The sequence below is a fragment of the Budorcas taxicolor genome, chromosome 14 (assembly GCF_023091745.1).
Source record: "Budorcas taxicolor isolate Tak-1 chromosome 14, Takin1.1, whole genome shotgun sequence".
NCBI lineage: Eukaryota > Metazoa > Chordata > Mammalia > Artiodactyla > Bovidae > Budorcas > Budorcas taxicolor.
The window spans coordinates 31216541-31244134 of NC_068923.1; the positions used below are offsets into that span (position 1 = coordinate 31216541).

General features: G+C 38.9%; 1 pseudogene; it reads left to right on the forward strand.

Moving 5' to 3' along the window:
* Positions 1 to 26892, forward strand: part of LOC128059167 (metalloendopeptidase OMA1, mitochondrial-like) — a 52558-nt pseudogene extending 25666 nt beyond the window's left edge.
* Positions 26893 to 27594: the final 702 nt, after the last annotated feature.

Sequence of the window (27594 nt, forward strand, 5' to 3'; positions counted from 1 at the left end):
TGCCATCTTCTGTCGTCCCCTTCTTCTCCTGCCCCCAATCCCTCCCAGCATCAGGGTCTTTTCCAATGAGTCAACTCTTCGCATCAGGTGGCCAAAGTATTGGAGCTTCAGCATCAGTCTTTCCAATGAACACCCAGGACTGATCTCCTTTAGGATGGACTGGTTGGATCTCCTTGCAGTTCAAGGGACTCGGATTATTCTTTAATTAAATATCAAATGTAAGCCATAAGAGGACTCTTCAGTCCTTATCTGACCATCAAACTAAAACACATTTTCCTGAAACACCTCCTGCTTTATGTCCTATTCTCCCATTCTAAACTCACATGCAACTGCAATAATTCCTATTAATGAAACCAATAAATGCTTAGTAATTAAATGATAGCAATAAAAATAAAATGTATTAACAGAGAAAAATATGATCAATAAAATATATTTATAGTAAGTATAAATATAAAAATTACTGACCTGATTAAGATCATGTGCTAAAACAATGTTAGATTCACAAAGATAACTTCTGACACTTTGGCAGAATTGAGGGAAAATAAGTTAACTTGGATAAAGTAGTATAAACATTTTGCAGAAGGTAATTCTCATATACTATTTCATTTGATCTCCACAAATTCTATGAAGTATGTATCAAATGTGGGTTCGATCCCTGAATTGGGAAGATCCCCTGGAGTAGGAAATGGCAACCAATTCTAGTATTCTTGCCTGGAAAATTTCTATGGACAGAGGATCCTGGCAAGCTACACTCCGTGGGGTCACAAACAGTTAGACACAACTGAGGAACTGAGCACACACGCACATTACTGAGCAACTCAGCACACATGCACATTTTAAAAGGATGGAAGTGTTTATTCTGATGGATTATCTCATCTAAAGAAATCCTAAAATTTAGGGATGTACATCCTATTGAATCTTTGAATTCAATCCAATTGCTCTCAGATTCAAGTATCTACTTTCCACTTTGTAGGAATAATACCTACATTCTGAAAGTGCTAACTCCCTTCTTCTTCTTCTCTCTCCTCTATGAAATATTTTCATTTTCTGTTCTCATTAAAAATTATGTCTTGGAAAGGAACAATTAAATCTCTATGTTTGTAACCAGAAGAATAATCAAGCAGATCTGTCTTTATTGAGGTTCCATTAATATAGCCTCTAAACCACCATGTTAGAAGACCAGAAGGTTGTCTGCAGGACATGGGTTCATCTTGGGATATTTAAAGCCATACATGTTGGGCATATGCCAAATCTGCAGAAGATGCAAAAACTCACAAGTTCTATCAAGAAAAAGTACCCAACTCATATCATTCAAATTTAAACTTCATAGGTATCCTTTCAGGGGTGATTGCTTGCCCTCTATGGATAAAGTTTGACTAAAGTTTAACTAAATATTTACTGGACAGAGTCAGTCCCAATCAAAGATTGTATGAATCTTTGACATTCCTATTAGACTTGCTAGCCCCCCAGATAATGATAGTCACAAATAGATAAACACATTTGCAGATCAATAAACTTATTTTATCAGGTCATGCTAATTTGAATTGTTATTTATCACTACCATCAGCAGCAGCAACATCACCTCCACTATGATCATCAACATTGTCAACTCTTCATAAATTTGCAGATCACTGGGTTATTTATAAAATATCTTCATATAAATCATCTTGGGTTTTTTCCCCCTGTCAATAATTACATAAATTAGTCAAGATAATATTTCCATTTTACAGGGAAAATGTATTTAAGGTAGGTGAGTGGATTGTCTAAGTTCACAAAGATGAGTAAAATAGCTATAATCTAGCATCACTAACATAATGGGGCTTCCCAGTTGGAGCTAGTGGTAAAGAACCCACCTGCCAATGCAGGAGATGCAACATGTGGGTTTGATGCCTGGGTCAGAAAGATCCCCTGGAGTCGGAAATGGCACCCTGATCCAGTATTCTTGCCTGGAAATTCCATGAGCAAAGGAGCCTGGCAGGCTACAGTCTGTGGGGCTACAAAGAGTGGGACATGACTGAGCAACTGAGCACAAGCTAGCGTAACATCTAGATCTTATGTGACTCTAGATCTTATGCCATATGACATGTTTTAAAAACCATCTTCCATATACTCTTTATCCCCTTAATGTAACTACTCTATTCAGTTCAGTCACTCAGTCATCTCCAACTGTTTGCAACCCCATGGACTGCAGCATGCCAGGCCTCCCTGCCCATCACCCACTCCCAGAGTTTACTCAAACTCATGTCCATCGAGTCGGTGATGCCGTCCAACCGTCTGATCCTCTGTCGTCCCCTTCTCTTCCTGCCTTCAGTCTTTCCCAGCATCAGGGTCTTTTCCAATGAGTCAGTTCTTCACATCAGGAGGCCAAAGTATTGAAGTCTCAGCTTTAGCATCAGTCCTTCCAATGAACACTCCTGATCTCCTTTAGGATTGACTGGTTTGATCTCCTTGCAAACCAAGGGACTCTCAAGAGTCTTCTCCAACACCACAGTAAAAAAGTATCAGTTCTTCAACGCTCAGCTTTGTTTATAGTTCAACTCTCACATCCATACGTGACTACTGGAAAAACTATAGCTTTGACTAGATGGACCTTTCTTGGCAAAGTCTCAGCTTTTTAATATGTTGTCTAGGTTGGTCATAGATTTTCTTCCAAGGAGTAAGCGTCTTTTAAATTCATGGCTGCAGTCACCATCTGCAGTGACTTTGGAGCCCCCCAAAATAAAGTCTCTCATTGTTTCCATTGTTTCCCCATCTATTTCCCATGAAGTGATGGGACCAGATGCCATGGTCTTAGTTTTCTGAAGGTTGAGCTTTAAGCCAACTTTTTCACTCTCCTCTTTCACTTTCTTCAAGAGGCTCTTTAGTTCCTCTTTGCTTTCTGCCATAAGGGTGGTATCATCTGCATATCTGAGGTTATTGATATTTCTCCTGGCAATCTTGATTCCAGCTTGTGCTTCACTCAGCCCAACGTTTTGCATGAGGTGCTCTTCATATAAGTTAAATAAGCAGGGTGACAATATACAGCCTTGACATACTCTTTTCCTTACTTGGACCCAGTCTCTTGTTCCATGTCCAGTTCTAACTGTTGCTTCTTGACCTGCATACTTTCTCGGGAGGCAGTTAAGGTGGTCTGGTATTTCCATCTCTTTAAGAATTTTCAGTTTCACAACAGTTTGTTGTGATCCACACTGTCAAAGACTTTGGAGTAGTCAATAAAGCAGAAGTAGATGTTTTTCTGGAGCCCTCTTGCAAATGGTGACTGCAGGCATGAAATTAAAAGATGCTTATTCCTTGGAAGGAAAGTTATGACCAACCTAGACAGCATATTAAAATCGACATTACTTTGCCAACAAAAGTCCATCTAGTCAAGGCTATGGTTTTTCCAGTAGTCATGTATGGATGTGAGACTTGGGCTCTAAAGAAAGTTGAGCACCGAAAAATTGATGCTTTTTGAACTGTGGTGTTGGAGAAGACTCTTGAGAGTCTCTTGAACATCAAGGAGATCCAATCAGTCCATCCTAAATGAGATCAGTCCTGAGAGTTCATTGGAAGGACTGATGTTGAAGCTGAAACTCTAATACTTTGGCCACCTGATGCAAAGAACTGCCTTACTGGGAAAGATCCTGATGTTGGGAAAGATCGAAGGCTGGAGCAGAAGGGGACAACAGAGGCTAAGATGGTTGGATGGCATCACGGACTCAATGGACATGAGTTTGAGTAAACTCTGGGCAGTTGGTGATGGACAGGGAGGTCTGGTGTGCTGCAGTCCAGGGAGTCACAAAGAGTCAGACACGGCTGAGCAACTGAACTGAACTGAACTTGCTTTTTTGATGATCCAGCGGATGTTGGCAATTTGATCTCTGGTTCCTCTGCCTTTTCTAAATCCAGCTTGAACATCTGGAAGTTCACAGTTCACATACTGTTGAAGCCTGGCTTGGAGAATTTTGAGCATTACTTTGCTAGTGTGTGAGATGAGTGCAATTGTGCGGTAGTTTGAACATTCTTTACTACTATTCTATTAGAGACATTATACTTTTATTTATCATTATATATTAGAGACATTATAATTTTTATAATGTTATTCACATTTTCCAAATCATTTTAAAACTAATCTCATGGGATGTTTAAATGTTATTAAATATGTATTTATAGCAAGTTTTGCAGTCTGTGGTCATCTTCTGATCCATAGCTATATCTTTTCTTATTGTCTTCAATCATTTTTGAAAATTCTTTAGGTGTTCTAAGGCTCATTTCCAATATGGTGTAGTGGTGGGTTTCCTTCACACCTCCAATAAGCAATTCTGGGACACCAGCAGGGTGCCCAAGACAACCCAATTCTGACACTATAAACCAGGCAGCATCAGCTTCCACAGGTTAAGGGCTTAGTCCTACAAGAATACCCTTCCTCCCACAGCCACACACTTTAGACACCAGTTCCCATGCCCAGATTGTTACCTGTACTTCTGATCAACTGGCTGTAAAGTAGAGACTACTAAACTCCTTTCTTGGATTTAATTACTTGCTAGAGCAGTTCCCTAGACAATAGGTTTATTATGAAAGGATGTAACTGAGGAATAGCCAGATGAAGGAGATGGCTAGGGCATGCTATAGCAAAAGGGTATGGAGCTTTCATGATCTCTCTGAATGTACCACTCTCCCCAACTCCACATATTCAGAAGCCAGGAAGCTCTTTAAAGTCCATCCTTTTGGGTTTTCATAAAGGCTTCATTACATAGGTTCATTACATAGGCATGATGGATTATATCATCGGCCACTGCGGTTTGATTCAGTCTCTAGCCTCACTCTCTTCCTAAAGGTCAGGGATAGGACTGAAAGCTCCAACCCTATAATCATATGATTGGATCCACTGGTGACCAGCTGTCCTCTTTAAGTGCTTTCCAAAAGCCACCTCATTAACATATCAGAAACCACCTTTATTGCTCTTATCATTTAGGAAATTCCAAGATTTTTTAGGAACTCTGTGCCAGAAAAGCAAACACCAAATAAACCACAATAGCACAAAATACTCTCAAATTTTAGCGCTGTGTGATTAGTATGACATCCTCAAAATTCTCAAATGTCCATCTGAAATAAATGTCATGGTATCAGGTACACCTTTATAACACTGAATCTAGATTCCATACCTTAATAAATCTTTAGCAACTTGTGAGGTTCCTAAGGAGAGGAACAGACAACAATACTAAAGTGAGGTTATACAAAGTTTAATTGACAGTTACCTTGTACATCCAAGTTAGCTGTCCTAAAGATCTCATTGTTTCCCTTTAGAAAAAAAATAATAAAAAGAAACCCAATTAAACAGAGTTGGGGTGCTCTCACATCCTGTGAACATAGCAAAGCCCACAAGAAGAAGGACTTAGCTCAGCCAATGAAAAGCCATAGGCTATCTGTTTAATATAGCTCTCCTAATCTCCTTTTCCTCTCTATAAAAACATTCTCCTTTCCTTCTTTTGGACTTGCACATGTCTCACCATGGTTGACAGGGGCTTCCCTGGTGGCGCAGATGGTAAAGAATCTGCCTGCAATGCGGGAGACATGGGTTAGATCCCTGGGTTGGGAAGATCCCCTGGGGGAGGGCATGGCAACCCTCTCCAATATTCTTGCCTGGGGAATCCCATGAACAGAGGAGCCTGGTGGGCTACAGTCCATGGGGTCACAAAGAGTCTGACATGACTGAGTGATTAAGTACACCATGGTTGTAGACCCCAAATTGCAATTCTCTGAATAAAACTGCCTTTGCTGGAGAAATATCTGGGTTTTCTGGTCGACAACTTCCCATAATTTGACATATCTGAGATCAGATCATAGTTCCAAAGCTCTTTGTGAGCTTTGTATGATTCTCCATAAAATGGTAATAACTGGGTTGTGAAGATTTAATAGGATAGTGCCGCTGTGTTGCTTCAGCCATGTCTGACTCTTTGTGACCCTATGGACTGTAGCCCACCAGGCTCCTCTGTCCATGGGGATTCTCCAGGTAAGAATACTGGAGTGAGTTGCCATTCCCTTCTCCAGAGGATCTTCCTGACCCAGAGAAGATAACCTTCTGCATTGGCAGGTGGGTTCTTTACCACTAGCGCCACCTGGGAAGCCCAATAGGATAATACATGTAAGCAATTAGCACAATAACTTTCCCAGAGAAAGTAGTCAGTCAATAAATAATAACAAAAATACTAAAATTATTAATAGTTTATTTTTTCTTTTCTTTAGAAGTAAGTAAACTTTGTTTCTTCCTATGGTTTTCTTTGATTCTTATTTTGTCCTGGAAGTCACATAAAATAAGCCCATTCCATCTCCATGTATCTATAGTGAACTGTCTAAGCTGCTGCTGCTGCTGCTAAGTTGCGTCAGTCGTGTCCGACTCTGTGCGACCTCATAGACGGCAGCCCACCAGGCTCCTCCATCCCTGGGATTCTCCAGGCAAGAATACTAGAGCGGGTTGCCGTTTCCTTCTCCAATGCATGAAAATGAAAAGTGAAAGTGAAGTCGCTCAGTCGTGTCCGACCCTTCGAGACCCCATGGACTATAGCCCACCAGGCTCCTCCGTCAATGGGATTCCCCAGGCAAGAGTACTGGAGTGGGGTGCCATTGCCTTCTCCATAGAGAACTGTCTATTGAGAACATAATAAATACTTTTAACAGGTCACCTTCCTTGGTGGCTCAGATGGTAAAGAATCTGACTACAGTTCAGGAGACCCAGGTTCAAGACGATCCCCTAAAGAAGGAAATGGCAACCCATGTAAGTATTCTTGCCTGGGAAATCCCATAGATAGAGGAGCCTGGTGGGCTACAGTCCATGGGGTCATAAAGAGTAGGACATGGCTGGACAACTAGCACTAAAATAAAAACAATAATAACTACTGATAATCATGCTTTGTGTTGGTCTTTTTCTTACATTATATAATATATTAATGACAGTCTTGTAAGGCAAGTGTTATTTTATTAAGTTTTAACATGTGAGGATACTCTGGTCCAAAAGTTGTCATTTCCATAAGAAATAAATACAGGATTTAAACCTGGATTACCTGGCTGTTCTCTTCCCAATATACTTTTCTACTTACCAGGTTAGGCTAGATTTATGTTGCAGGAAACAAAGTTACAAACATATGAGGGATTTGGTATATTATATTCATCATTTTGTACGCAGTAAATCTTGGGCACAATTTTTTTTTAATTTAATGATAAAATTGTAGGTACAGTGAAGATCAATGGGAAATATATTTATTTTGAATAGGGTAATGTCTAGAATCCTTTAACTCATACAAGAAAGATGTTAGTACTTCCAGACATATGCTTGAAGATGTTTGCCATGTTTAAAATCTTGGAATGGATTCTGATGTTGTTACTGAAACTGGTTTAAATGGAGAGTTGGGATTTGGGGCTTACACCCAGCAGCTTGACTGGTTGAAAGCAAAAGATGTTTATCTAACGTAATCTTGTGACATTCTGCAGACCTGGAATTTGAAGGTGACATATCATATGTCACAAGTTTACAGCTGCTAACAGCCACAAAATTAGAGACTGAAGAAGAGTAAAGACTGGATGTGGCAAAGTGGTGATAGCCAATGTGACATTTCTTTGTTTAGTTGTAATATTTTGAAGATAAATATAATGAGCCATAAAGTTCTGGACTTGAAGAATTTTTGCCTGAAGGGAATATATTACCTGAAAATATGATGATTTACAAACAATTAATCAGTGTATTTTTGCTTGCAAGTTCAGTAAAGGAGTTAAATTCTTCCTGTAGCAGGACAAAAGACAATCTTGTAGCTCTCTGTTCCTCCTTTTGGCTCAGCCAGTTGCTGATTACCTTTTCAGGATAACAATAGTGAGAATTCACAAAATAGACAGATCTGCTGGAAACTCTGAGTATGAAGATCACTTTGGGCATGAAACACAGAAGGGAGGAATGTTCTGGCACCATTACCACATGTGGTCACAATAACAAAAAAGGGGAAAATACAAAAAAAAATTATATATATATATATTCATTATGCAAAATAAAATTCTGTACTGAAATGTTGCTTAGCTTATTTGAAAAATAACAGAGCAGGATGCCTCTGATTTATGGGAAATTGTGGCTTGGCGTTTCTCTCATTTTGAAGAATTTTTAGACTTTCCCTCATATTTAATTATTTAGAAAATTGAAGAATACCAAAGAAAGATTTTGTCCCACTGAGAAAAATCTCAGTATTATACAGTACGTATTACTCTCTTTTTTCACAGAAAAATAGAAACAGATTTATAACTCTTTCCAATCTACCTCTCAAACAGCCAGAATGGCAAGGATCAACCTGGCAGAGTGACAACCAAAATTGTTCTTCTAATAGAATGTATATTCTGGGGGTAAATACTGAAACAAACAATGAAATAATCAAGAAAATGAGTAAGATAACGTCAAAGTTTTAAGCTATGAAGGAAATAAAATAATGCAGTGTAATAGAGACTGTAATAGAGAATTGAGAGCATTCATTTTCTATTTCTGCATAACAAATTCCAAGAAATCTTGCAATGTAACATGATTTATCAACTCATAATTTTCCTAGATCTGGAATCTGGGCATGAGTTAGCCAGGCAATCTGTTCAAGGCCTCATCAAGTTGAAATCAGGATGCAAACTGGAGTTACAGTTTCATGTGGAGCTCAGGATCTTCTTCCAAACACATTAGTGTTGGTGGCAGAGTTCAGTTCCTTGCAATTGTAGGACTAAGGTCCTAATTTCTTACTGGCTGTTGGCCAGAGGTAATCTCAGCATCGTTGAGGCCACCCTGAGGCTTATGTCATTTGACAATTTTTGTAGACTCTCTTACAAAATGATTTTTTGTTTCTTCCATATAAACAGATGGATATTTCTGCTTTCACAGGACTTGCTTGATTATGTTAAGGCCACCCAGAATAACTGACCTTTGGATTAACTTATAGTCAACTTTTTAGGAACTTGAATTATATCTGCATACTGTGTGTGCTAAGTTGCTCCAGTCCTGTCTGACTGCAATGCTATGGACTGTAGCCCACCAGGCTTCTCTGTCCAAGGGTTTCTCCATGCAAGAATACTGGAGTGGGTTGCCATGCCCTCCTCCAGGGGCTCTTCCCAACCCAGGGACCAAATCCACATCTCATATCTTCTGAATTGGCACAGGGGGTTTTTACCACTAGTGCCACCTGGGAAGCCTACATCTGCATACTCCCTCATGCCAAATAACATGGCATTAATCCTGACAGTTATATTCTAATATATTCACAGATCTTATCCACCCTCAAAGAGAGTGGATTATACATGGATATGAGTAATTGATAGTCATCTTAAATTTCTGACTACAACAGAGGTAAGCCCATAACTTTTAAATAGCATAGCCAATTTGTTTATTTTTGCTTTTATTTCCAGAATTCTGGGAGGTGGATCATAGAGGATCCTGCTGTGATTTATGTCTGAGAGTGTTTTGCCTATGTTCTCCTCTAGGAGTTTTATAGTTTCTGGTCTTACATTTAGAAAGCTTCTGCACAACAAAGGAAAATATAAGCAAGGTGAAAAGACAGCCTTCTGAATGGGAGAAAATAATAGCAAATGAAGCAACTGACAACTAATCTCAAAAATATACAAGCAACTTATGCAGCTCAATTCCAGAAAAATAAACGACCCAATCAAAAAATGGGCCAAAGAACTAAATAGACATTTCTCCAAAGAAGACATATGGATGGCTAACAAACACATGAAAAGATGCTCAACATCACTCATTATTAGAGAAATGCAAATCAAGACCACAATGAGGTACCACTTCACACCAGTCAGAATGGCTGCGATCCAAAAATCTGCAAGCAATAAATGCTGGAGAGGGTGTGGAGAAAAGGGAACCCTCCTACACTGTTGGTGGGAATGCAAACTAGTACAGCCACTATGGAGAACAGTGTGGAGATTCCTTAAAAAATTACAAATAGAACTACCGTATGACCCAGCAATCCCACTGCTGGGCATACACACCGAGGAAACCAGAATTGAAAGAGACACATGTACCCCAATGTTCATCGCAGCACTGTTTATAATAGCCAGGACATGGAAACAACCTAGATGTCCATCAGCAGATGAATGGATAAGAAAGCTGTGGTACATATACACAATGGAGTATTACTCAGCCGTTAAAAAGAATTCATTTGAATCAGTTCTGATGAGATGGATGAAACTGGAGCCGATTATACAGAGTGAAGTAAGCCAGAAAGAAAAACACCAATACAGTATTCTAACACATATATATGGAATTTAGAAAGATGGCAATGACAACCCTGTATGCAAGACAGGAAAAAAGACGCAGCTGTCTATAATGGACTTTTGGACTCAGAGGGAGAGGGAGAGGGTGGGATGATTTGGGAGAATGGCATTCTAACATGTATACTATCATGTAAGAATTGAATCGCCAGTCTATGTCTGACGCAGGATACAGCATGCTTGGGGCTGGTGCATGGGGATGACCCACAGAGATGTTATGGGGAGGGAGGTGGGAGGGGGGTTCATGTTTGGGAACACATGTAAGAATTAAAGATTTTAAAATTAAAAAAATTAAAAACTAAAAAAAAAAAAAATCAATCCCCCCCCCCAAAAAAAGTTAAAAATCAATCAATCAATAAATAGCATAGCCAAGAAAGACTTCCTAAGGAAGGCATATTTGAGTTGAAACTTGAATTTTGGGAAACAGTCATATAATAATCATAGAAAAAATATTCCAGCAGAAGAAATGACTTGTGTGAAAGCTCTGTCTCTGTTTTTTTTTTTTTTTCACTCAAGCAAAACTTTTATTATTTTTATGTTTTGACTTGCTCTGTAGATTCTTTTGATTTTTTTTCCTCCCCCCACCCAACTCGCTGCATTGTAGTTGATTTTATTGGCACTATGAAATCTTTTTTTTTTTTTTTTAGTTTTTTATTTTTTTAATTTAAAAATCTTTAATTCTTACATGTGTTCCCAAACATGAACCTTGGAGATAACTTTGTAGGTACAGGAAACATAAAGCCCAAGTGCCAAGGGAAGAAAGATAACGTCATGGAGGAGCTTCAATTTTTAAGATATTTAATGGGCACATTATATGATTCTCATGAAATTTGAATTCAATAGGAAGTTCAGTAGGAAATATTAGGATGACTTAAGCAGTAAAGTACCATGATCTATTTCCTTATAAATTTCAAAATCTTTCAGGTTGTTTTTCATGAGTACATTTTATATTTGGTAATTTAAAGTGCTCACAAAGTTCAATTACTTAGATGCAATGAAAACATCCTTTGAAAGACAATAAATACCAACACTCATGAAAGAAGATATAAGTAACAAGTATAGTACTATACTTATTTTAAAAATTGACATGTAGTAAAAAAAAAAAAAAAAAAAACTTTGCACAAGAGAACTCTAGGCCAAGCTGATTTAATAGTGAATTATACCAAGTATTTAAGAAAGAAAAAGCATAATTCTTCAAAAATTCACCCAGAAATTTTAAGAAAGAATACATCCAAATCATTCTGTAAGATAGTGTACTTTGCATGCCAAACCCAGACAAAGAAATTACAGGCTTGCGTTTCTTATGAATATATATCCAAAGATTCTTAATGCAGTTTTGTTAAGTCAAATCACATATAAAAAGGATAATACATCATGATCAAAATTGTTCTATCACACTAATGCCAGATTGGTTTAATATTTTAATAATTGACTTCATCAATTTAATTAACCACATTAACAGGCTAAAAAATATGACTCTCTCAGTAGGTGTAGGGAAAAATGTATCATAATCCAGTAATGATTCCTGGAAAAAGAGTGTCATAAACCTAGAAACAGAAGTCATATTCCTTAGTCTAATAAAGGGCATTTGTGAAAATCATAGAATTCATACCACACTTAATGATAAAATATTCAAATGATTTTCCTTGAAAGTTAGGAATGGACAAAGATATTCAGTCTTATCATTTCTATTCAATATTGTAATAGATGTTTTAGCCAGTGTGGTAAGAAAAAGATAATGACTTGAGTGACTATATATATATAATTTAAAAAAAATGCTTGAATTCTTCTCTTCCCTGAAGATCACCAGCTTGTTTAGATGTGCATGTATGACATTCAGTCCTCTTTAGAATAAGGTTGGCCTTGGCCTAACCCTTATTGGGTGAAATGAAATGAAACATTATTATGTTTTTCCTTAAATAGCTGAGGTAAAGGTAGAGGAGAAGGAAAGAAAATGGTGCATGGTGGATGACAGTGGAACTTGCTGGTAACAAAAGCGCATTTATTTTCTTATTTCCAGCAGCTATGCTGCTGGACATCATTTAGTATTTCAAAGATACTTTATCTTTTGTCTCCTGTTTTTTTAAAAAAAAGCAAACAGTATTTATTAAATTTAGACTGAAAGTTCAGTTCAGTTCAGTTAGTTGCTCAGTTGTATCTGACTCTCTGCAACCCCATGGACTGCAGCACTCCAGGCCTCCCTATCCATCACCAACTCCCTGAGTTTACTCAAACTCATGTCCATTGAGTCAGTGATGTCAGCCAACCATCTCATCCTCTGTCATCCCCTTCTCTTCCCACCTTCAATTTTTCCCAGCATCAGGACCTTTTCCAATGAGTCAGTTCTTCACATCAGGTGGCCAAAGTACTGGAGTTTCAGCTTCAACATCAGTCCTTCCAATGAATGTGCAGGAATGATTTCCTTTAGGATGGACTGGTTGGATCTTCTTTCAGTCCAAGGGACTCTTAAGAGTCTTCTCCAAACCACAGTTCAAAAGCATCAATTCTTAGGCACTCAGCTTTCTTCACAGTCCAACTCTCACATCCATACATGACTACTGGAAAAACCATAGCCTTGACTATATGGACCTTTGCTGGCAAAGTAATGTCTCTGCTTTTTAATATGTTGTCTAGGTTGGTCATGACTTTTCTTCCAAGACTAAAAGTATTAGTGTATAAAAGTTATTCATATTATTTTTAATCTTATTAATCATATCTATCCTATAATGTAGTCATTACTAACTTATATTTCATTTTCTAACTTTAATGTGGCAGAGATCATAAGTGGCATAGCTATAACTTGATCCCAGTTCCTTTGATTTCAATTCCCTTTCATGTTCTCATACACAAACATCTTGCTACCTATGTCAGTGTTTTGGGATTTCTCCAGCCAAAATTTTAAATATGGATAATTGCTGCTTCAAATATAGCTGTATTAAAGCAGTTTTTAAATTAAATGAACTAGAAAATATATATTAAGTCATATATGTGTGGATTTTGCAATATCCTTTCATTTTCAGCCTGAAATAGAATCTTTAAAGTAGAATGTTTTTATATCCCCTTGCTTTTTCTATCCTACAATTTTTATAAATATCCTTGGTCTGTGTTCTACCTCTAATAGCCTAGGAATATAATACAGAAGATATAAATTATACATTGGATATCATAATATTATAGAGCACTCCAGGTGGCCTGGTGGATCAAACACAAGATAAAGTGTCAAGAAATTTGAGTGAAGTAACTCTTGCTATTACAATGCTTAATTTTTCTTTCTTCTCTTTTTTTCTCTATATTCCTTTTCTTTCCATTTTTTCCTTATTTTTAAAACTGCATAAGCCTTCTCTCCAGGCAACTGCTTTAACTAGTATCATTTCCTCAGCTCCATACGTTAGGAAATCGGCCAGTAAAAACACTCTGACTTCATTCTCTGATTTTACCATGAGAAATTTTTCATTTTCTCCAAAATATCTCCCTCATGAGCCTGTCTTTCAAACAATCCTTGTTAATGTAAATAACTGACAAAGCAACAAGCATACCAGGCATTTAGGAAGATGATAAATAAACTAAATATATATATTAGCTTTGCTTCCATTTCTATTGCCTTGAAAATTTTATGTCATAACCTTCTCTGTCACTACATTATGAGCTAAATGCAAAAGGAAGAAGGGAAACAGTTGCTTTTAGCACTTATTATTTGCCCTTTGCTTCAGATTTTTGCCTTGTAAGAAGAGATATTAATGATTTTGAATAATATAAAAATAGTTTCATAGACTAGAATCAGTGGTCCAACTAGTAGACTTAAAAGACATGAATGGATTTGTTAAGACTATATTCAAAGTACACAGACACTATATGCAATTTATTTCTTATAGAACTTACAATTCTCTTAATTTCTATTATATGAATTTAACAGATAACAGAGAACCAGAGACTCAAAGAAAATCATCCAAATGAGTAAATGCCAATGCTAAAATTGGAAATTTTAGGTCTCTCTGACATCAAAAACTCTTACTAGCAACATGATCTTTGACATGTGCTTTGAGCTTCAAATTTCTCAGCTGGAAAGGAAGGTGGATAGTGGTCACTCATTTCATTCTCAAGTATTTACCGAGTTATAATCACAGAAATGACATGTAACCTAGTAAGGTGGCAAATATTCACATAATCATACTGAAAAATGAATAGCTAGAAACTGATTTCAGATATTCTGGAAGAGAGAAACGTGATTCTACATTTTATCCCCATGTACACAAGAAATATTTGAAGTAGGGATGGTCAGGGAAGACTTTCCTGAAAAATTTGGTTTTTAGTTCACATCTGGAGCATAAGAGGAAATTAACTAGATAGAGGGGGAGAGGGTGGGCAAGTTTCCCTTGGGAAGTCCTGAAAGAGAAAACAACGGAGAAGGTGCTGGTGGTGAGAGGAGCACGGTTTTTTCAAGGACCTGAGCTTTGTCAATAGAACTGGATGAGGTATAAGAAAGCTTCCCACAACAAACTGCCCCCAATATGGTTGTTCTGTGGCTTAAAGTCAAACAGAGGCAAAGCTAACCAGCGGAAAGTGCTTTGTAAATGAGAAATCACTATGTTGACGTGAAGATTTTTTGCTGATTTCTTATTTTAAAAGACTATAACATTTCCCCTAAACTATTCTTAGTCTTAGCACTGAGTGGAATCTTTTCATGGCATGAAATTGGGGTTTACCAAGGAGCTTCTGTTTCCACAGTGACAGAGCTGGAGACAATTCTTAACAGACGTTAGCTTAACACTTGTGGTGAAAATATGCTTCAAAGTATGAAATACGCAGCCTCTGGCTGTTTCTAAAGAAGCTACCCTCCGACTGACGATTGTGCATTTGTAGGTTGATTGTAAATGTGGGCTTCTTTAGCTGAAGTGGGGAGAGCTAGGGAAATCCAGTTGTTTCATAAGCCAGAGGACAGAAAAGAATTCTCCCCACTGCTAAGTGAAGGAAGAACAGGAGAAAAATGTGTAAGCTGGTGACTGATGGGTTGGTAGGTGAGTTTTCCTGCGGCAAAAGACAACAAATGTCCGTCTAGTCAAAGCTATGGATTTTCCAGCAGAGACATTACTTTGCCGACTAAGGTCCGTCTAGTCAAGGCTATGGTTTTTCCTGTGGTCATATATGGATGTGAGAGTTGGACTGTGAAGAAGGCTGAGCTCCGAAGAATTGATGCTTTTGAACTGTGGTGTTGAAGAAAACTCTTGAGAGTCCCTTGGACTGCAAGGAGATCCAACCAGTCCATCCTGAAGGAGATCAGCCCTGGGATTTCTTTGGAAAGAATGATGCTAAAGCTAAAACTCCAGTACTTTGGCCACCTCATGCGAAGAGTTGACTCATTGGAAAAGACTCTGATGCTGGGAGGGATTGGGGGCAGGAGGAGAAGGGGACGACTGAGGATGAGATGGCTGGGTGGCATCACTGACTCAATGGACGTGAGTCTGAGTGAACTCTGGGAGTTGGTGATGGATAGGGAGGCCTGGCAAGCTGCGATTCATGGGGTTGCAAAGAGTTGGACACGACTGAGCGACTGAACTGTATTGAATGTATGGAGGTGACTGTTGGACAATAAAGAAGGCTTAATGCTGAAGAATTGATGCTTTTGAACTGTGGAGCTGGAAAAAACTCTTGAGAGTCCTTGCACAACAAACAGATCGAATCAGTCAATCCTAAAAGAAATCAACCCTGAATATTCATTGAAAGGACTAATGCCAAAGCTGATGCTCTGATACTTTAGCCACCTGATGCGAAGAGCCATTGGAAAATACCCTGATGCTGGGAAAGATTGAGAGCAGAAGAGGGTGACAGAGGATGAGATGGTTGGATGGCATCGCTGACTCTTTGGGCATGAATTTGAGCAAACTCCAATAGATAGTGAAGGGCAAAGAAGCCCAGCATTCTGTAGTTCATGGGGTTGCAAAGAGTGGGACACAACTTAGCAACTGAACAGCAATAAGTAGGGAACAAATTTCCACCTGAAAGTCTTGCCCACCTTCCTCCCAGGTTTGCTGTCTAGTGAGGACTGCACCACACCCTGTCTTCAGTGTCAGAGATGGGGGTAGAGACTTGTCTCCTTCCTTAAAAAAAAATTTTTTTTTAATTGGAGGATAATCGCTTTAGAATGGTGTTGGTTTCTGCCTTGCAGCAACTCAAATTAGCCATAAGTATATAATACTATCCAGGGCTTCCTAGTTGACAGCTAGTTGTAAAGTAATCCACCTGCTGATGCAGAAGGCATTAGAGACGTGGATTCAATCCCTGCACTGGGGAGATTCGCTGGAGGAGGGCATGGCAACCCACTCCAGTATTCATCCCTGGAAATTTCCGTGGACTGAGAAACCTGGCAAGCTATAGTCCATAGTGTAGCACAGAGAGACACGACTGAATTAACATAATACACATGCAACCATGAAGCTGGTGACCATGCTGTTCCTGTTATATGTTAGATTAGACAATCTTCATTCCTTCAAAAGCTCTTCTTAGATCATATACAATGTATTAAATAATGTGCTGAGGGTTTTAAGAAAAAAGATACAGGCTCTGTTTTAGGGAAGTACAGACATATTTGGGCTTCCCTGATATCTCAGTTGGTAAAGAATCTGCCTGTAATGCAGGAGACCCTGATTGGATTTCTGGGTCAGGAAGATCTGCTGGAGAAGGGATAGGAAACCCACTCAAGTATTCTTGGGCTTCCCTTGTGGCTCAGATGGTAAAGAATCCACCTGCAATATGGGAGACCTGGATTCAATCCCTGGGTTGGGAAAATCCCCTGGAAAAGGGAAAGGCTACCCACTCCAGTATTCTTGCCTGGAGAATTTCATGGACTGTATAATCCATGGGGTCGCAAAGAGTTGGACACGACTGAGTGACTTTCACTTTCACAGACATATTCAGTATACGTATGTGCTCAGTCACTTCAGTCATGTCCGATTCTTTGCAACCCCTTGGGTCCTCCTGCAGGGGATCTTCCTGACCCAGGGATTGAACCCATGCCTCCTGCATCTGCTACACTGCAGGTGGATTTTTGTCCACTGAGCCACCTGGAAGCCCATATTAAGTACACGTGACATATATGCCACTACTTCTACTTTCATTCTTGTAGCAGACTTCATGAGTCATTTACAGAACAGAGTTCCCAAAAACTGTCTCAGCATAGTGTAACTGAGTACACAATTGGTTTGAATGGCAAAACTTTTTCTTCCAGTGTCACTGCAGAAATATTCATGAATATATTACTATGTTCCTACATTGTTTTTGAAGTCCACTGGATTGCCCAGTTTCTGCTACATGAATATACACACCAAGAAAGGATAAGTTCTCTAACAATATTTTATTTTATTTTTCTCCTATCAGTCTTATATTCAGCATCCTAAGTGGTTTCCTGCCACAAATGCCCAATTTCTGACATTTCTAGTGCCTTTCACATTGTGAAATCTGCAAATGACTTTAAGAAAGAGTTGCATGGGTATTAAAGACAAGCTTTTTGTTTCTGGTATGAGGATTACAATCTCTTTCATTCAAGTGTATATTCAGCGAGAATTTATGGAGTGCTTTGAATATTCATTGGAAGGACTGATGCTGAAGCTGAAGCTCCAATACTTTGGCCACCTGATGTGAAGAACTGACTCATTGGAAAAGACCCTGATGCCGGGAAAGATTGAAGTCAGGAGGAGAAGAGGATGACAGAGGACTGAGATGGTTGGATGGCATCACCAACTCGATGGACATGAGTTTGAGCAAGCTTCAGGAGCTGGTGAAGGACAGGGAAGCCCGGCGCGCTGCAGTCCATGGGGACGTAAAGAGTTGCACAGAGTCGTACATGACTGAGTGACTGAACTGAATTTGTGTATATTGGACACTGCAGATTTGGGGACAATGAGAAACCATTTTTGACATCAGTTTAATGAAGGAGATGTGTATGAAAATAAAGACCAATCATAACAAAGCAAGGCTGGAAGAACATACAAAGTTCTAGCGAATCCAGGGAAGAAAAAGATTAATTCTGCCAGCAATCATCATAAAATGTGTCAAAAGGAAGGAATATTTGAGTTGGATCTTGAAGGGTAAGTGGAGTGCTGTAGACTGAGAGGATGTACACTAGCTTTTTAAGGAAAAGAATGATAGGAGAGCTGAATACACTGAGGTTTGAAAATGCATTATACAAAACAAGGCTGATAAAATTTTTTGGGCTAGATTATGAACAGACTTAAATTCCAGGTTCATAATACTATAAATGAAAAAGCAAATAATATCCCTGACTTGTTTATTAACATTATTTCCATTTTGTGTATTTTCTAGGCTGATTAAATGTCCACAAGCCAAGGAACTATTGTCTCTTGACACTAAATGCCCTAGTTCATCAACATGGGAAATCTTTTGTGACCTCCCAGAAAGAAAAGGAAAAGCAGGAAAGGAGGAAGGAAGGGAAAAAGGAAAGCAGGGAGAGAGGAATGGAGAGAAAGTGAGAGTGATGAAGATAGAGAGAAATCATAACTAAAGGAAAAAGACAAAGAGGAGAAAGTAGAGCGGGAAAGAAAAAGTAAGAAATCATTTGGGTTCACTGCCAATAAGAGTTAGGAAAGCTGATTTCTTAAGATAAACTGAAGTAAAACAAAATATGCTCCATATGTTGAAACTGTATACTTAGTCTGAGATAAACAAAAACATGTTTGGAGAATAGCTGCCATAATTAAAAAGAAATTAAAAGAAAGAAAGAAAAACCATCTGGGTATAAATATATATATTTAAACACACACACAGACAAAAACACACAGTGATTTCAAAACTTGAAGTTTTTCTTGATTTAAGTAAACTCTCCTGTTGCAAAAAGGCATTGCATCAGTTTTTGCCCAAACGCTGAGCACCCCATGTTCCACACTGGAACTCTACAGAGCTACTCACCATTACCCAAACACGAGAGGACCTTTTCAAAGCCTGTTCTTTGCTCCTGCTTTCTTCCCTGCTATGAATGCACTTTTCCTTTTGGCTGACTCCAACTTACTCCCGAGTGCCCAACTCAGATGTCTCCTACTCCCAACAGTGTGCCAGACACCCAGCAAGGTTGATGATGTCTTATTCATCTGAGAACTTTAGCATGTCTATCAGTTTCCTGTGGCTGCTGTAATAAAATACTGCAAACTGGGTGTCTTAACAAAATAGTTTGTTGTTTCACAATTCTGGAGGCTAGAAGTCTGATACCAGGTTCAAAATCAGGTTTGGGTACATCTAACGCATACTCTTTGGAAGAAAAGTTATGACCAACCTAGATAGCATATTCAAAAGCAGAGACATTATTTTGCCAACTAAGGTCTGTCTAGTCAAGGCTATTGTTTTTCCAGTAGTCATATATGGATGTGAGAGTTGGACTGTGAAGAAGGCTGAGCGCTGAAGAATTAATGCTTTTGAACTGTGGTGTTGGAGAAGACTCTTGCGAGTCCCTTGGACTGCAAGGAGATCCAACCAGTAGGAGATCAACCCTGGGATTTCTTTGGAAGGATTGATGCTAAAGCTGAAACTCCAGTACTTTGGCCACCTCATGCGAAGAGTTGACTCATTGGAGAAGACTCTGATGCTAGGAGGGATTGGGGGCAGAAGGAGAAGGGGACAACAGAGGATGAGATGGCTGGATGGCATCACTGACTCAACGGACGTGAATCTGAGTGAACTCCGGGAGTTGGTGATGGACAGGGAGGCCTGGCGTGCTGCGATTCATGGGGTCCCAAAGAGTTGGACACGACTGAGCGACTGAACTGAACTGAAGGACTTTGAGGGAGAGTGTAGTCTACATGTCCTTCTAGCTTCCAATGATGGCTGGCAATCTTTTGTATTCTTTGGACTATAGTTACATCACTCCTGTCTCCGGCTTCATCTTCACATGGTGTTCTCCTTGTGTCTCTTGTGTCTTCACGTGGCCACCTTCTTGTAAGGACACCAATTGTGTTGGGTTAGGGCCCCCCTCTATTCCAGTATGATGTGGTTTTAATTTATAAGTCACATCTAAGACCAGCTTATTTCCAAAAAACTTGAATTCACTTTCTGAGGTAATGGGGAGTAGAACTTCAACTTATCCTTTGAGGGACATAATTCAACTCATAGCAACAAGACTACTCCACATCTGGTTTCACTGAAAAACTCAAATGCTTGCCTGTTTGTTTCCCCAATCCCCAAAGAAGTTGATAAGAAACTCCTTTTCAAGAAATATATAGATATATATGTGTATGCTGCTGCTGCTGCTAAGTCGCTTCACTCGTGTCCGATTCTGTGTAACCCCATAGATGGCAGCCCACCAGGCTCCCCCTTCCCTGGAATTCTCCAGGCAAGAACACTTCAGTGGGTTGCCATTTCCTTCTCCAATGCATGAAAGTGAAAAGTGAAAGTGAAGTCGCTCAGTCGTGTCCGACCTTCAGTAACCCCATGGACTGCAGCCTTCCAGGCTCCTCCATGCATGGGATTTTCCAGGCAAGAGTACTGGAGTAGGGTGCATTGCCTTCTCTGATATATGTATATACATACATATATATATATATAGTTTCCATGACTCAGCATAGTTAATTTAATAAATTTATAGTTCATATCTTGTAAATTGAGTTAGAGTATTTCTTATTAAAGCTACAAGGAAGGGACTTCCCTGGTGGTCCAGTGGTTAAGAATCCACCTTCCAACGCCTTCCAAGGCAGATGATGTAGGTTTGATCCCTGGTTGGGGAACTAATATCCCCCAGGCTGAGGGAAAACTAAGCCTGTTCTTCACAACTACTGAGCCCAGACACCCTAGAACCCACATGCCTCAGCTGAGACTAGATGCAGTCAAATAATATTTTTAAATAAATAAATAAAGCTCAAAGGAGGTTAGGAGGCAGTTAAATCTACACTTAAGGGAAAACATATAGCACATGGTGACATCCTTTTCATTACACTCCTCAAAGAGATATTGTCTGTTAAAGTGGGCAATGTGGCACAGGAAAATCCTCACCTGGAGTCATCTAAAGGGATGAGATCCCTGAGAAAAAAAGACCCATGTTTAAGTGTAGTTCTCTCTAGGTCACTATACAGTATTGATACTATCACTTCTCCTCTGTTTGCCTCAGCTTATCCTCAGAAGATGAGAGTTAGACAAGAAAGAGTGATTTTAAAATTTAAAGAAGCATAAGAACTCTTTTCACATGAAATCTTTCTCAAAGCCCCAGCTTAAATAGCAGATTTATGTGAGGCTGCCTAAGACCAGGTGAAGAAACTGAGCCTGAATGCCACTGGATTAGTCATCCCCAGGATGATTTCTCCACAAGAAGTTCCAAAGAATTCTGGAAACACAGATTTAAAACTACTCAATCAGATGAAAGTCTTTGGTATATAGTAGAGATGCTATATATAGTATATAGCTTTGGTATATAGTCACAGACATAGATGGTCATCCATTTGAAAAAAAGGAAAGAAGAAATAGGAAGAGAGAACAAAAGGGAGGGAGAGGAGAGGAAGGAGAAGAGGGAAGAAGAAGAAAGATGGAAATCGTATTAGAAAATAAGATACTAGGGGGGGAAATTGTAAAGAGGGCCAAAGATCTTGAACAAAACTTTTCACAGCCATAAAAATATCCTCTCCAATTTTGTCTTGGTACTCATATAGTAAGTTCTAAGTTAAGTTAGCCTTATTTTGCACACGCACATTGTTGCTTTTAGCCACATTGTAACTGTATGATCACAGAGGCAATACAGTCTGAAGGGGAAACAGAGAATGAGGACAACTACATGCAAACTTCAACCAGTGGGTCCAAAGAAGACGGGTTTGCTGCACTCAAGTTAGCGATATCTAAAATAACTTTACCATAACTACTTTGCATTTTTGGCCCCAGCAGTCATAAACTGTGTTCCCAGGGAGCAGTTTGTTGTAGGCTTCTTTTCCTTGGTGAATGCTAAACCTTCATTTTGATGTAACCATCTCTCATCTTCAACCTGTATTCTTTCCAAATGTAACTTAACCTTCTTTAGAAGCCTTCTCTGAACGCCCATGTCCAATTAACTTCACTCTCCTCTGTGTGCGTCTGTGTATCATCTGTTTCTTGATAGAACTGATATCTCTGTACTATCACTCTGAATTGTAGTCTATTCAATTGCTGCTTATGTACAAATAATGAGTTCTTTCTTTTGTTTCTCAGTGCCCCTGTCCCAGCACTTATTCACTGTGCCAGGCACATGATGGGTGTTGTAAATGGTTGCTGAATGCATGAGTTAACGTAAAGGAGAGTCTGTTTCAAACTGTTCTAAAGTTTTCAGGTAATCTTGGAAAAGCATCAAGATGAGAGTGGGCATAATGCGAATGTCAGTATTCTATTTAATTTGTACAAGAGAAATGAAATATTGCAGTCAAATGTCTAGTGGCTTTCTATTCCCAATTCAACAGTCATGAAGAGGGAACACAGAAAATGACCTTTTTTTTTTTTCAAACTTATCTTGGAAATTAGCCCAAGAGCCAAATGTTTTATTTTAATGGTATGTTTCTTCTCTCAGACCACAACTAGTAAACATTTCAGATCACACATACACACAATGTTTGTTTGTATTTACTGTAATTCCCTATGCAACTCCAGATGCTTGGACCATTTAGGCATTTAATACATGTTTGATGAATTAAATAAATGAAGGGACCATTGAATAAAATTAGCTTAGATTCTGACATCCATTAGCAAGCTGTTACCAGTTTTCATCTGTCTAGTTTAAATGTAGGCCATCCATTTGGAGAGAGGGAATGAAAAAACACAGTACAAAGGACTGATCTGTTCAATGTTTTTGAATCAATAATTAAAATATAATCACTTATAAAACATTTGCTACAACATGATGGAGAATACTGGATTCTGACTTTAGCTTTGTCCCCATAATGCTATGTGAGATTAACATTTTTACCTAACAAGATTGAGCTTGGTTCCACCTACATTAATATATTCAAACTTTATGGGACAAAGATCATATTTTCTTTAAGTCTGATACAGTCTAGTATGATTCTGATATGATTATATATGTGATTGGTCCATGACAATATGTGTACATCCCAGGGATCCTTTTAATTTGGTATCTTTGGTAGACAGGCATCATCTTAAAGTTTTACTTTAAAGAAATAAAATATTGTTTCTTGGATTAATTTCTAGGGAAAGTTGTTGGAAAAAGTTCATCCTCTGTGCCTCAGGCAACATACCTCTGGCTCCATACTTCTATTGCACTCTATATTCAAAAGATCTGTCATTAAGTGTAGACCTTCTTAGAGGAAAGTTTTATTGAATATGATTTGAAAGTAGAATATGGCTCTTGGAATGGGAATGGCAAAAGATCTTACTTCCTACCTTATCAGATGTTTCTTCCAATTATGTATCATATTGCCCTGAGAATTCTGGCAAATAAAGCATTCTTCACCTCCTTACACTCCCCACTCACTTTTTAAATTATTTCCTTGATTGATGTCAGGGTGACATGCCATGTCTGATCATGTATTTATAAACCAGCTTAAAGCTCAGAGTGCTTCCATATGCATTATCTTGATGGAGCCTCACAAGTCTTAGGAGATGTAGCTCATGAAATGGATAGCTGCTTGTTTCTCAAATAGGAAATTGAGGCTCAGAGCTTTCAAGCTTTATGAAAGGATCGATAATGAAAACAGATGGAATTGTGCCTTGAATCTGAGCATTTGATTTCTGGTTCAAGGGTTATTGACTATGCCTTAGTGCTTTAATGGGCATTCAAGAAACGGCTTTCCTCATTCATACATTCTTTCTTCCAATATATTTACTGAACATCTATTATTTGCAGGTATTATGTCTGGTGTTGGTGTTATAATGGGAATCAAGGCAAACCCCTTTATTTCGTTGAGTTTTTAATAAGGGAGAAAAAGAGACAATTATAAAGCTTACTATCTCACTCAGAAAAGCACATAAACAAACACAGCCACTAACTGGAGGGACTCACCACTTTTGTCACTGTTTGGATAAATCAAGCAAAAGAAGGTATGCTTCAGATTGGTCCAGTGATTAAGACGTCGCCTTCTAATACAGAGGACATGGGTTTGATCCCTGGTCAGGGAATTAAGGGCTTCCCTAGTGGCTCAGAAGTAAAGAATCTGCCTGCAGTGCAGGAGGCATGGGTTCATCCCTGGGTTAGGAAGATCCCTTGGAGGAGGAAATGGCCACCCATTCCAATATTCTTGCCTGGAGAATCCCAAGGATAGAGGAGACTGGTGGGCCATAGTGTTGCAAAGACTCGGACACGACTGAAGTGACTGAACACAGATGCCTGCAGGAACTCAGATCACGTGTGCTCTGGGGCAACTAAGCCTGCAACTGAGCCTGACTCTCTGTAGTAACACAGCTAGGCAGAAGCCTACATGCCACAGCAAGGGCCCATGTGCTGCAACTAGGACCTGATGAAGCCAGATCAATCTTTTTAAATCAAAAAAGAAAGATAAGCTTCACCTGTGAACTGCAGTCTGATTAACTGTGCATTCTTCTGATTTAATTCACTGACCAACTGGAGAAAATGTAATACATTAGCTGTAATCAATGCTTCTGAATTGTGGTGCTGGAGAAGATTCTTCAGGGTCCCTTGGAGACTGCAAGGAGATCAAATCAGTCAATCCTAAAGGAAATCAACCCTGGATATTCATTGAAAGGACTGATGCTAAAGCTGAAGCTTCAATACTTCATCCACCTGGTGGGAAGAACTGACTCAGAAAAGACTCTGATGCTGGGAAAGATTGATGGCAGGAGGAGAACAGGACGACAGAGGATAAGATGGTTGGATGGCATCACTGGCTCAATGGACATGAGTTTCAGCAAACTCCAGGAGATAGTGAAGGACAGGTAGGCCTGGTGTTGCAAAGAATCGGACATTACTTAGCGACTGAACACCAACCAACCATACAGCAAGTACTCAGGCCTGGGAATAAATCAGTGTGATCAGTTTCCTTTTCTGCTTGGAAATTTTTATTTCTATAGGACTTTCAGTAACAAAAGAACAGTATGCCTCTTGAGTACCAAAAGTAAGGAAATTTGGAGGACTACCCAAAAATTACTGCATTGAACGACTCTTTTTCAAGGCAGCCACAGATAAAAGAAGTTGTGTTCATCCCTGCTCTTTCAAAATTGTGTCCTCCAAATTGTTCTCCCATAAGAGACATCAGGAGTTTCCTCATTTCACGGTTTCAACTTGTCCAATTCCTCTCTTCATAATTCTTAAATCAGTGTAGAAACTACTTGTAATCATTGTAAGTATTCTTGGGTATAAGAAAATGGTGGCAAACATTTCCTCCTAACAAGAAGGAACTATTTAAAGAATATGTAAGGAAGACAAAAATGGAAGTTATTATTTGGATTACTACTTGTAGTGGCTTTATTTCACTCAACTGAAAGTAAGTCCAATCATGGGAAAGAGCAAGCTACTATAATTGGGGGAAGAACATCTCAGAATTATATCAGAACTGGAACATTTTGATGGAAGAATTTTAAAATGATATGCTGAGAAAGAGGACCAAACTCTCAATCCTTCTTTCCCCCTCCTTCTCCCCTTTGGCCTTTGGGGAGATGCAGGTGCCAGCTAGTATATATAGAATGAATAACTAGCAAGGTCCTACTGTAGAGCACAGGGAATTATATTCAGTATCCTGTCATAAATCATAATGGACAAGAAATGAAAAATAACCTATTTGTATAACTGAATTACTTTGCTGTATAGCAGAAATTAATACAACATGGTAAATCATCTATATTCAATAAAATAGAAAAGAAAAAAAAAGAAAGACACACAATACTTCACCGTTAAGGACAAGACACAGTTTATCATGTAACTGAATGCAATAAAGATATTCTAGGGATCTCTGAGATCAACTGGATTATTCATGTGGTTGATTCCCCAGATAAAAGCTTTTGTGATTCCAATTTTAGTATATGTGCTGCCAAAGTCAGCACTTCTTTTGTGATTCCAAATGGACAGATATTGATCTTCACTAGGTTTTTACATAGTGTAGCTGGTATTCGTCAAGTTTTCTTCCTTCCAGGCTATGAAACAGAACATGCAGTACTTGGGCAGCCTGCAGTAAAAGACTAGCTTGGCTGATTTATTGAATTTCTTAGGTTTGATTTTTCACACAGTGAGCTGGGCCATTTGTCCTTGAGATAGTTTGGCACTTTGGGGAAAATCTGTATTGCAGGAGCATATGTTTGATTGACCATACGGTAGTACATTGGAGGCTGAAATTGACAAAATTGGACCACAGCTTGCTGCAAAGGCTTGTGTGGATGTCAGGGCCAGGCCAGTGTTTTGACAGCAGATGGAATTTGCAGGTAGCCTCCACGGTCATCTCAAGTTGCCAGAAAGGGTATGGAATACCCTTTTCATGGAAATTGAGCTGACATATGTGTACCGCTGGTTCTCTGTAATTACCTACCGCTTTCTGGACCAGACCCTCAGTTGCTATTCAAACTCAGCATGAAATATTTTTTTATTTTTTGAAGAATCAGGCAGAGAAGATCTAAATATCACTGTTTTAAAAAGTGTATACACTTCCCGTTTATTAACAGAAGCAAATATCATTAACATTTAGAGTTGAGGGAAAAGCTTGAAGTTAATTTAAAATGTTTGAGACACAGGACACTTCCCAGGTGGTACAATGGTAAAAGAATACTCCTGCCAATACAAGAGACACTCGTTCAATCCCTGGGTTGGGGTAATCCCCTGGAGGAGGGCGTGGCAACCCACTCTGTTATTCTTGCCTGGAAAATTCCATGGACAGAGGAGCCTGGCAGGCTGTGGTGCATGGTGTTGCAAAGAGTTGGACATGACTGAGCCCACATGAGACACAGGACGTGTAGAATGCAGCAATCTATCATTTTTATGTAACTTTTTAAAAAGGGATGTTTTCAGTGAAAACAACAGTGAATGTTCAGAGTAAAGCCATCTATATTACAGGTATTATCTAAATTCTTCTAATGTATTTACTTTTTATGAAACACTGATTATTTCATTTAAAAATATCTGCAGTGAGGAAAATGTCACAGAATAAATTCATATTACACTTTTAAAAAATTACTAATTGCATCTCTACTGTGTACAAGTGGTTACTCTAAGCCTGTGGGGAAAAGTGATCCAGAAATCAATCCATCCTCCCAGAAACCCTGTTACTGCAAAAAATCAAGCAGCCCAGACTTCACCTTCATTTGGAAGATGCCATGTACCTGGCTCAAGAATGGAGGAGAAGCTAAAGATACCTTGGGATATTGGCTTGATATTTAAGAAAGTATTCAACTTTAAATCTTTTGATCAAT